Source organism: Mus caroli, chromosome 5, assembly GCF_900094665.2.
Source record: "Mus caroli chromosome 5, CAROLI_EIJ_v1.1, whole genome shotgun sequence".
NCBI classification, from domain to species: Eukaryota; Metazoa; Chordata; class Mammalia; order Rodentia; family Muridae; genus Mus; species Mus caroli.
The window spans coordinates 96248330-96260783 of NC_034574.1; the positions used below are offsets into that span (position 1 = coordinate 96248330).

Below are 12454 nucleotides of genomic sequence, written 5' to 3' on the forward strand. Positions count from 1 at the left end.
CTTTGTAGACCAGGCTGGCCTCGAACTCAGAAATCCGCCTGCCTCTGCCTCCCGAGTGCTGGGATTAAAGGCGTGCGCCACCACGCCCGGCCATTCACTAAGTCTTAAAAAAAAAAAACCCAAAAACTTTTTAAGTGGGACCGGAGTGAGCAGAGGCCCTGAGTTCAATTCCCAGCAACCACAGTGTACTCATAGACATAAAATAAACAAATAAATCTTTTAAAAACCTTTTCATATTGATTTGTTTTTATAGTTCTTATTTGTTATTTATTTATTTGTTTGTTTGTTTATTTGGAGTGAGAGGTACACTGGGCACACGGGGAGGTCAGTGGAAAACCTGAAGGGAGTCATTCCTCTCTGGGGATTATATCCAAGTTAGCAAGCTTTGCAGCAAACCCCTTTAACCACTGAGCCATCTCACCAGCCCATTACTAATTAATATTTTAACCGGAACTATGGGGCTTGAAGTTATGCGGATAATTAAACCTCTCCTTACTCCCACAACATGGAGAGCAGAGTTGGAGTCAATCTGTGTGTGTGTGTGTGTGTGTGTGTGTGTGTGTGTGTAGTCCAAACTGAACATCTGATAGAGGAGAGGGAAGAGGAGAAAGTTCCAGCATGTGAATGTGACAACCACACACCAAGCTGTCCCAGGAAAGTCCTCCTTCCCCCTCTCTCCCTCTCTCTCTCTCCCTCTCTCCCTCTTTTCTCTCTCTCTCTCTCTCTCTCTCTCTCTCTCTCTCTCTCTCTCTCTCTCTGACTACTTGACTTATTACCTGAGGCACCAAGAAAAGACTTAGCAGATGAAGGGACACTGTACCGTGCCTGGGTTGATTTCTTAATGCTTATGAGCATGCTTTTATCTAAAAAGGAAAACAAGAAACAAAACAACAATAGTAACAACAAAAACATTGTAAAAAAAAAAAAAAGAATTGGAAGAACCAGCTCTACAAGGCCAGACACAGGAAGATACGGATCTCCACGTCTCGGGATAAATTCAAAACATTTAGGATCTATTGAAAATTATTCTACTCAAAGTAAGACGATGAAGCATGCCACTTCAACCTTGTAGAGCCTGGGCAATAATGTGCCACTGAAAATAAGATTAAAGGAGACCAGCAAGATTGCTCAGTGGGTGAGGACGCTTGTCACACAAGCCTGGTGACCTGAATGAAATCCCCAGAACTGACATTTCAACTCTTGAAATTTGACCTCCATGTGCACAGGTACACACACACAATAATTAATAAAAATGCCCCTGATAAATATAGAAAAGTAGCCGTGTCAGCTCTCAAATGAAGGAAGGACGTTAAGTAAAGAGTACTTCACGACAGCCATGCGTGTTTACAAGCTTGAAAATGAAAACAAAAGGAAAACACTTTGTCTAAACTTACTGATACTTTAGGCACACTAACCTTTCCCAGGGATGTTTGGTCAGAACAAACTTGCTGTGTTCATTCATGTTCAGTTTTGTAGAACCAAGTTGTTCCTCAGTTGTCTGTCAGTGGTAAATGCGCGTGCACACACATTTTTTTGATGAGGATTAGTAAGAACTATAAACCCTTAAATGTTTTTAATTGGACATAGCCTCTACAGTAATAGCTAGCATTGCTTCTGGAGATTTCTGAACAACTGTCAATTATTTATACGTATTATCAGGCACATGAGGTAGCATGCGAATTATGTGGTCTGGAGAACAGTTATTCAGTGGGGAATTTATTTCTTTATTCACAGCAGTGTTGAGGAGCAAACCCTTGGCTTTACTTATGCTACACAAGTAGTTTATTGCACACTGAGTTATATCACACACACACACACACACACACACACGCAGGAATGTTATTTGCTGTTAAACCCTAACTTGTTCATCTGGGCACAGTGGCTCAGCACTTGGGACGCTAAAGCAGGAGGATTGCTGCAAGTTCAAGACCAGCCTGGGTTATATAGGAAGTTCCAGGCCAGCCTGGAACTCTAAACAAACAAACAAACAAACAAACAACACCACTTACACGTCAAGTGTGTTAAGAATTTTCTGGAACTTGAAAATGACTGTCTTGAATAGCACATGTTCATGGAAGTCCAGGGCGAGAGTACTGACACGTCATTATTTAAGTGGGGACAGAGGCAAGGGTCTGGGGAAATGAAGGTGCTGGAAGGGAGAGTCCATGAGCTCTAAGGACTATGCAAAAGCCACATGGAAGGAAGGCCACTATTTTGTAAGCTCATTTTAAAACAGAACTCTAAAAAAGACTTTGAGTCCACCCTGCATGAGTAGATAATTCTGCTTCCAGAAGTCAGAGATTATTAATTGTAAATCTTAGCTCTAGGATAAGCTACCTCCCTACCAGCTGCTGTCCAGGGAGGTCTGGAAAGCCCCCAGGACAATACAGGCGTAGTTACTGCTCTTGGTTGTTTTCTAGAACTAGACCGTAAGATGCTGTTGCTGAGGACATCATACACTCTGGATCCAGAACATAGAGCAGGAACTGGGCTGGAAGAGTCACCTCCCTGACGGCTAGGATTCATGATGCTAGGAAGTGTCATGCAGGCAGCTGGGGGAGAAAGGCCATCAGCTTTTTTCCTGTCTTGGATTGACTTGCACATCAATACACGAACTTAGCTTAGCATTGCTTTGCAGTTTTTAACATGTGCTAAGCCACATAGGCAAAAAACTCCCCAAAACAAAAAGGAAGCTCTATTAAGTGATCTTTTCTCAAACCATTAGTTTAGCCAATGGTACTCCCTTCTCTCTAAAAAGCATCCAGACTATTGCTACGGCCTCTGCATGTTGGAAAATGAGCTGTCTTGTCGGACAGTGCACATTCGTGTCCACTCCAGTTCAATCATCACTGCTAAGGGCCCTTCATTTATTTTCCTAAAGTGTTCAGATATTCACTGTGAACACCCTCCTGGGAGCTGGGATTACAACAGTCAACAAAAAGACACAAGCCCCATCTTCATGACACCTATGGAAAACCCAGCAAGTTTCCCACATGCTTATAATGAAGTCTTAAATTACATTTTATCTTCCTTCTCCTGTGTGTGCATGTGTATGTAGGTTATAGGACAATTTCCAGGAGTCAGTTCTTTCAGTCAATGGTTTGGGTCTTGCATCAAATTCAGAATTCAGCTTGTCAGTCTCGGTACCTTTATCTGCTGAGGCATCTTATTGGCCTCAAACTAAGATTTAGTTTGGGGGGGCGGGGGGGTGGAGGGTGGAGGGGCTAGAGAGATAGCTCAGAGGTTAAGAGCACTGACTCACAACCATCTGTAAATGGGATCCCATGCCCTTCTTCTGGTGTGTCTGAAGACAGGGGCAGTGTATTCATAAACATAAATCTTTTAAAAAGTTGTTTTGGATTTTATGTTAACTTATAAGTGCTTTTGCCTGCATGTCTGTAAGTGCACTGCATGTGTGCCTAGTACCTGTGGAAGCTAAAAGAGGATTATAGATCCCCTGACACTGGAGTTAACAGAAGGTTGTAAGTGACCGTGTAGGTGCTGGGAACTGAACCTATGTCTTCCTCAAGAGAAAGCACGTGTTCTTGAGCCATCTCTCCTGCACCCATATTCTTTTCTAATATAACATTTTAAATTTCTTGTTTGGTAATTTCATATATTCAGACTGACCAACCCCCCAGTTTCTCCTAATTTTATCCCCTCTTTTTTTCTTCAGTAATCCACTAAATTCCAATTAGTGGTTCCCATGTGCACGCGGGGTGGGGCGGGGCCACCCACTGGAACTACACTCCTGAAGAAAACTTTACCGCTCCTCCCCAATCTGTGATGGAATGCGGACTGGCTTGATCCTGTGCAGGTAACCACAGCTGTCAGGAGCGCAGAAGCACAATGGTCCTGTTATGTCTAGACGGCATGGTTTCACCTCAGTCTTCCTCAGTCTCTCGCTCTTACCGTCTGTCTTCCCACCCCGGGTGTTTCCTGAGCCTTATGGGAGGGGTCTAATATGGAGGTACTTTTTAATAGCTGAGCACTCTATAGACACTTTGTTCTCTGAACTTTGGCCAGTTATGAGTCTCTGTGTCAACCACTGTCCACCGCACAATGAAAGTTCTCTGACGAGGCCTGAGAGTCGCCCCTAATCTATGTGTATTTAGAAAGCGGTTTCATATTGTGTCTATTTTGCAAGATAATAGCAGTAGGTTTACATATAGAACCTATGAGGTACCTAGTTGTGGGCTCTCGGTCAGATTTACAGAACCAGGCAACCATGCATGGGTTTCCTTCTGTGGATCAGGCCTTAATGCCAACCAAAAGTCACAGGTTGCCCCTATAACATTCGTGCCACTCACTTGTATTCATGGTCGTATCTTGCCAGGATAGTTGCTGTTGTAGCTGGGTCCACGGCTACAGGAGGCCATTAACGGCTTTTCTCTGCTAGAAGTGTGCCTGTGTATGTTCCTTCCACTCTTATAAAAGCCAGTGAGCAGGGAGGATGCTTCTAGGCAGGTATCAGTTTAGTTTCTCCAAATTCTGTCACCAATGTATGTCTTCGGCAATAGGATCTCACCATCGGATTCTGTTAGGCAACCCAGAGCAACCCCACTAGCCTGCACTGATTTTTGGAGAGGTCTGAGGTCCCCTGACCAACAACTCAAGTAGCAGTGTCACACACCTGGCGCGGAGCTTCTTGGGGGATAGCCTGTAGCTTTGAGGAGAGTTACTCCCTAAGTAGATTAACTCCATTTAAATGTGCATGTGTACTTTTGTAAAACAATAGCTTTCTGCAGGGCTTTCCAAAGGTCCCTAAACTAGCTATCCCCACCCCTCCAACTCGCCCTCCCCTGTTTCCCATAGTCAAAACAAGTTTTACTGCTAATGTAAACAGGTAGTTTGATTTGTATGTACTTAAATAAATATTGGTGGGAAAGATAACTTTTATTGGAAATGAAATCAAGGTCTAAAAATGGTAAAAGTGATTAAGAAAAAAAAAAAACATGTCCTGCATATTCTCCTTCAAGAAGCTGGCCGCTGTTGAAAGGCTCTCCTCAGTTACCATGGGCAAGACAAGTGGGACATATTCCACATGTGCCATTCTAAATCTCGGAAGGTTATCCATTATCCATTCCCTCTAGTAAAACCAAAACAGAACACAGCCGATTCTGCACTCTAGAAAGAAAGCAGCACAGGGCCCTGGCCATGCAGCCTGGGTCAGGATCAGGTTACTTAATGAGTGTAAAAGAGTGCGAGGAGGTACATTGATTCCGTTTTAGAGTTCTCTACATTTGTTTTTACCTAAAGGACCACCTAAGGTAACAATGTCAGCGCAATTGTTAGGTAAGAGTTTCCTCCAGATTGAAACATTCCAGCCTGCAGGAAATTGCCTTCAACAGACTTCAACAACTCAGAATAGCTTCCGGAAGGCCCTGAAACTGGTGAGATCCACGAGGCCCTCCTTGCTAGAGGATAACAATAACAGCTAAGAGCCACTCTCAGAGAAGCCAAGATGCAGAGAAGACTCTTGAGACCTGACCAGAAGGTGGTTACTGCCTGCCTGGAAGAGGCTCAGACCCTGGAAAGGACAGTTTCCAACCTGTTGAGCTGCCTGCAGGCTGTGTCACATGCTGGAGGTTTCCTAGCTTTGTGAGCTGTCACTCATGCTGGGGTGGGCCTTGGAGATTCAGCTGTCTCAAGTCATTTCTGCTAATGTAAGTGACCCCGCACCCATATTACTGTTAGTAACCACCCCACCCCACCCCCAACCACATGGTTCACCAAGTTGGACATCAATGGTATCAAAGGGTTAGGGTTTGATCGGTCTTGGGCTTCCTATCTGAGTAGATGTGTGTTTCATCTCCCCAGGAAAAGCTTTGTCACACAACAAACATTAATTTTCTCCATGTATGTGAATATCATAAGCCCAGGTTGACCCTGAAGTGTTGGTCAGTCTCTGTATGAGACAAGTTTCATTCCGAGCTTCCTAGTAGACATTATTATGAGGGAAATAGAAAAACCAAGATAATCAGCTTCAATTTTTTTTCCCCTAAGAAACCGAAGCCTGGGTTTATTAAACTCCACCCAATGAAGCCTTTAATAATCAGCTCTCCACCCAGGCCTTACTCCCCTCACAGTGTCTCCTTTAAAACAGATCAGAAACTAGACAGCTTCCCTGTGCCTTCATCTCCACTTGGCAGGACACCTTCAATCCAAGATCAGCAGCCCCATGGGCTTTTCTCTACGGGTCCCATTGCCACGACAAAATATTCACATGAGGTTGCTTTGCGGATGTTCTAGCCTGGCTGCATGTAAAACAAAAGTAGTCTCTTGCCGTGCTCTCTTCAACCACGCTGAACAGGCGGTTGCATAACCTGCCGGGACAAGTTGCAGAATGAGTCAGGAAGGGACCAACCCCAGGAAAAATCATGAATTAGGCAGTTTGACTTCAGCGCCGCACCTACAGAACTCCACACACCTCCTTGATCCCTTCCCATGGTATCATTAGCCCTGAGGGTCACCAGCATACCACAAGCCTCTCCCCGGGCACACCAGATTCCTGTCTCCCGGCTGGCTTCTCATCCCTGAAACCGACTTCCCAACTTGCCTCTGCACTAATTAAAATTTACTGCTCCAGTATCTCTCTCCCTCAGGGTTTAAAGTGACAACGACCTAATCTGATAATGCCGGTCCACATTAATGTACAGAGAGAAAGCTAGAAGCTAAAGTGAATTTTAACCATGACCTAAAGATAACGTTAACCTCTGCAGTTGAACTCGTTAGCAGCTTGCAGTGAGAATCCCCCCGCCCCCCCTAAGGAATGTGGAAGAGGAAAATATTGGGGAGCTGGTACAGGCCTCAGCACTGGCAGGCCAAGTGGAAACAGAGGGACCACGTGAGCTAAACATATGGCCAGCACTAATCTGAAGATGAACAATCCCCGATCAAGGTGGCAAGTGAGAGACAAACACAAGAATTAAGTATCGAAAAGCAGCTTGGTGGCCATGGAAGGTTGAACTTTACGCGCGCCACAATTAAATTTTTCTTTCACAGGGCTCGCAAGTCCTAGGACCTACCAGGCGTTTTCCAACTTTTTTTCCTTAGAACAAAACTTACCTTCAAAAACCCTATCATGTAAAACATTCATTCCCCAACCATCTGGCTTCTGTTGTCTGATGGTTTAAACCCCTCCTTTCAAGTTTACAAACAGTTCTCAGACAGATGCGTATCTCAGTTTGATCCGGTGGTATGGTATGTTTCCAATCTCGACGGACAGATGGACGGACGTGCTGATTTATTTACTTCACTTTATGGTAGGAAAAGGAGGGTCAAGGAAGGCAGGCGTCTGGCCAGGATTTGAACCGGCCTTCTCAGCAGAGGGCTGTGTTCTTTTCACCTCTGAGCTGCCAGGCTGCCTCTCAGCATTTAGATTTATCTGTGCCTTTGCTGTCATGTAACCCTTGCATCCTAGGGGGATTCTTGTGTTTTAAAGAGAGTTCAGCTACTCCCCAGAAGAAAATAACCTGTGTATTCAGTGGCCCCGAGGGTACCTGTAGTCCTATCTGATTTCCATTACCACCCCACCCCCTCAGGTAATTCTTCATTCCCTTGGAAGTGTGAGTACCTGCATCTCTCTCACAAAGTCTTTCTTGAGCTGTGGTGCTCCGATTACCTGCTCATGTTTGGGTGGATTACCTATCTTGCCTCTGCTACTCACCTGGGCTGGGTTCCCATCATAGTTGTCTGTTTAGCAAGAAGGAACAATATGTTTCTGGGCTTAACACGAACATAGCTAGTTGAAGCCAGAATACAAGTGTTTCACACAGAGAAGAGCACAAGAAGCCAGCTGGGGAAAACTGGGCTGTTTACAGATGTAGATGAACTCGGAATTCATTTCAACCTTAGAAAAGCAAAAGAAAGACAGAGCTCGTGGAGGGGGTGGGGACGGTATTTCAAAGTGACCGATATTTAAATCACTCAGTCCTAACATTTTAGAGCGCTCGAGACTGCCTGCTTTTGTGGGTTTGTTGGAACATGTAGATGATTTCCGTAGAAGCAAAAGTTAGTTGGGTGCAAAACTTCATTTGGGCCTTGGGTTGTTTATTACTCAGAGACCATGCTTGGGACACACAACGTTCAGAATAGTTTATGCGGCATGGAAAGACCACCCTACAGCAGACCCCAACACTACATTCGAAGTACACGTAATGATAGAAACAGAGAACTCCTTCCACACGGCTTTCCCTTGACGTCCATCCGTATGTGCACACACGCACAATGATAGTAACAATAATAAGTAAGAAGTTTTGGATGAAAAAATAAAGTATAATTAAAAAAAAAGTCCACAAAAGTTTTAGAAGAAAACATGAGAGACTATTTTTTCGTAACGGGAAGTAAAATAGCTAGTAAGCACATAAAAGGAACCAAGATCACTCTGACTAACTTGCACTGTTACATTTAATTTCTCAGTCATGTTTCCTATCTAAGGGCACTATCAGTCTCACTGTTGCATGGTCAGATGGGAACATTCTTGCCTTGTCCCTGTCTGCAGTGGGAATAAATACAGTGTTTCATTATAATGCACATTGCTGGCTTTGTTGTAAAACAGCTATTTTAAAAAATTATCTTTTCCAAAGTAAACTTTTTATTAAGAGTGCTGATGGATATTACAAAAATTTTCAGCATCACTTGTCGAGTATACTATTATTTCCTTTGACCTAGGAACATAGTCAATTATATATTTTTTTTCTATTACTGGACTCTTTCTATATACATAAAATAATTCCTCTTAAATGTGTCATATCACTTGTAAGATGGTTCATGGTCCTGTTTATTAGTTTTTTCTTTGTTTAAAAAAATACAAACTACAGTATATTCAAACAGATTAGCTTGTAGGTTTCTCTTTTGTGTTTCTGGTTTTATTTTTAAGCAAGCCATTCAGCTTCTCCCAAACAGGGGATTACTATAGAAAGAAGCCTGAGGGCAGCCACCTGAAGTGGCTTCACGCAAAAGAAAAGAAATGGCTCACAACAGTATAGCTTATCCTTGTGTGTGTGTGTGTGTGTGTGTGTGTGTGTGTAAGTTTACAGCCACCATTCTCTCTGTACTGTTTCTACCTTCTTTCTGACAGATCACAAGCCATTGCAAGCTTTATGGATGGTTTCTTTCTTTCCAATAAATGTATCAATTTTCTTTCAGTGGCAAGCAGGCAAGTATTCCGTTTTTGTTCCTCTAAACAGGCCTCTCCCTATCTTACCTCCCTGATAAATGAGCCGGAACTTTAAAAACTGGGGGAAGGGCTACAAGTCTTCTCTGTCTCCACTCCCACAAGGCCGGCCCTGCTCAATGTTGTTTTCTGACCTCCTGCTGCTCTCTAGTTTTCTGTGGTGGTTCCCCTTAGCTGCTGTCGCTCAATTTAGCTCCATTCTTAAAGTCCAGATTAAGTTCCCTTCCTCCATTGGTATGCCTTTGCTGCTGTACGAAAACTGGCTAAACCTTTTGGTCCCAGTTTTCAGATTGTTCCTGGAGGGCTAGCTTTCTCCCTCAGGCTCCATGGTTGACTCCTTGAGGACAGGGATTTGGATTTCTGCTCTCATTTTCCATGGAGTTAGAGAGATGCCATTCAGTGCGTATGTGCAAGGCATATTTGAAGACATCCATCACAGCTATTCATTTAGTAAATGAGATAATGAAAACTCAAATAGTAGCCAAAGGTAAATCATTAATTAATTCCCTCATTCATCACACCTGTACCAAAGCCTCAGGGGCTGGGGAACCTGGGATTGCAGCTTGCCTGGAGAAGCCAGACGAGCCTCTTCTCTCCATTTTGAGGAGATCCTTAAAGTAAATAAAGGTCCATATAGGATCTCAGACAAAATCAATCCTGTATGTGTTACTGAATGTATTAGTAACCTTATATAGTACCAAAGAGAACGATAGCAAAACGACAACAACAACAACAACAAAAACCCTTTAAAACCCACATTACAAGATGCTATTCTGCTCGTGAATTCTGCAAGGCTTCCTTGCAAATAATTGAACTTAGAATGTTTTAGTTTGCAGGGAAGAAATCGCTAAGAGGATACACCTTCGCCAAGCTGTTGTGTGTTTAAAGAAATGGTTTATCAATTAGGTGCTTTTACCGTAAAACTTTAAACGCTGGGGTTGCCAAGTTCACAAAATATCAGGACAAAAATCTTGTTTCTCACGAAAACGCGAGTATTTGAGTTTTCCGGGGGGATCTTTGAGGCTGTGCTGTCGCAACACACCTTTGAAAGTCTCTACACAGCTGTGGGAACCCGGCGGAGCCGATTCACTGCCCACACCATTTCTCGGTTGCTGTGTAGCTGGGGGAGCTTGCAGGGCGACGTTCCCTCTCTCTCTACCTTCTTTCATTGCCTGGGTCGCCCGGAGAGAATCTGGGAGCGAGGCTGCGAGGAGAGGGAGGGGCCGGCTGCCTCGCGTCTGTCACTCTTCCTCGCGCGCCTCGGAAAGTTCTGGGTCTGAAGTTGGGGGAGCCCTCGAAGCTTCATCCTCAAGTCTGCGCAGTGGAGAGTGCACACAGCAAAACCCTGCCACGGCGCCATCGACCCCAGCGCGGGGCTACAAAAGAAGAGTGAGGAGTCCGACCCAAGGCACCGGTTGTCATGGCAACCGGGGCGCAGGTCTCCCCAGAGACTCGGTCCCAAGGGAGGAGGCGGGGCGGGGCTCCAGGCGGACCAATTGGGAGAAGCGGAGCGCAGGGTCCCGGACCTGCGGTCCTGTCCGCGCGCGGGCGGGGTTGACTGACAGGGCAAGGGGCGGGGCCGGTGCGTCGGGCCGAGGAGGAGCTGCGCGCCGCGAGGAGCTGGGCCGGGCGCGCCGGGGTGAGGGTGACACACCATGGTCACAGTTCTCGCAGGTCTCCGCGCCGCTGCCGAGCAGCGCTCCCCGGCTCTCTCGTCCGCCTCAGCCTCCTGGACAGCGCCGCGCGCGGGCGGCCGTTATTGAGGCGCTGCGAAGTCGCGGCGGGCCGGCGGGAGCTCGGCGGGGGTCGCCGCCCGGCGATGCTGCTTCTGTCGCCGCCGACCCTCTCTGCGCACGCCCGAAGCAGCTCGGGGAAGAAGAGGCGGCGGCTCTCGGTGCCCGCGCGCTGCGCTCCGGTCGCCGCACCGGGGCTCCCCACGCGCCGGTAAGAAGCACGCGTGGCCGGACCCGGGTGGTGGGATGTGCGGGCCTCTGGGACGTCCCTTCGGCTCCCCTCGGTTCGGATGGTGGCATCCCTGGTGCGCCGAGGGCGGGGAGCGCGAGCTGCTTGCAGTTTCATCCTGGTTGAGACCCCCGAGTGGGAGGGAGCGACGGGCTGTGGGCCACAGCCAGTGACGCTGCCCCGTGGAGCTGGTGCGGACAGCCTTGCGCCGAGCGCGCGGTGGGAAGGGCTCCCGGAGTCTGTTTCTAATTTCTGTAAATGATTGTGGACATGGTGTGGTTAGAAGCCGCCCAGAAGAATGTGTCTGTGTAAGGGCTCGGAGAAGGGGGTAGGGACGGGGACAGGCCCTAGTAAAGTTTGCTTCTCTCTGCTGCAGGCCAGCCTTTCTTTCTCCACTTTGCTCGATAACGTGAGCGCCGAGAGCTGCAAAGTTAAAAGTTAAGCCAAAGTCAAAGAACTTTGGAAATTTAATTTCCTTCTGTTGTGTATTGGAGAAGCGAGGATGGGGAGACACGGGAGCGAGTCACAGCATTGCAGGTTTCTTTCCCTGTGTAAGATCGACACCTCCCTGTATTCGCGACTAATCTTTTAGACAACCTTCTGTCATTTTCGCTTAATTGCATCTTTGAAATAACAAACGCGGTGACTTCATAGGTAGCTGCCTGGAGCTGAGTTTACCTTTCCGAAAATGGGGCAATTGGGTTTGTTTTCAAGGCGGGACATACAGAAAATGTGGGACACCTGATATGTGGGTTGAAGGACGCTGCTAACTAATTAGGAAGATTTAAAAAGGTCTGTCTAGAGAGCTTATTAAAGGACGGGAAGAAAAAAAGTACCTGTATTATGAAACAGGCGTTGGTATTTTCCCAAATTCTTGAACTGGGTTGGCAGGGTCGGGGTGAAAACCTGCTTCATTTTCATTGGCTGCCAGTAGTGGTGATGAGGTACAAGTTATTTTTCACTTGCATTTTTTTTTTTTTACTAAGTTCATAAAGATAGTGGCTCAGTAAATTAATATATTGATAGATAAGTTACCAGTCCCACATGTGTTTTGCAGTGTTTTTGGAACATCATGTTCTAAATTTGATGGTCTCCAGGTTTCCAGGGAGTACCTGTGGGGAGAAGGGAGACAGCTATTAGAATTTAAAGGTAGAAACTATTAAGGCTTCATTAAGAAGGGTACATTTTATGGTGTCTTTCACTTTCAACGTTAGAGAACCGTGGCCCCTTTCTACCATTGGATTTATCTTTGGATTTACACTGTCCCACCAACACTTTCCTAGTGGTATCCAGGCCCGCCCCCGACCCCCCCCC

At 46.0% G+C, this 12454-nt stretch overlaps 1 protein-coding gene across 1 annotated transcript in view; it reads left to right on the forward strand.

Moving 5' to 3' along the window:
• Positions 1 to 10777: 10777 nt before the first annotated feature.
• The window catches only part of Ptpn13 (protein tyrosine phosphatase non-receptor type 13), a 176285-nt gene continuing 174608 nt past the window's right edge, over positions 10778 to 12454 (forward strand). The window contains exon 1 of the mRNA XM_021162112.2: positions 10778 to 11122. The gene's annotated coding sequence lies outside the window, so the exon portion shown is untranslated. The remainder of the gene's footprint in view (positions 11123 to 12454) is intronic.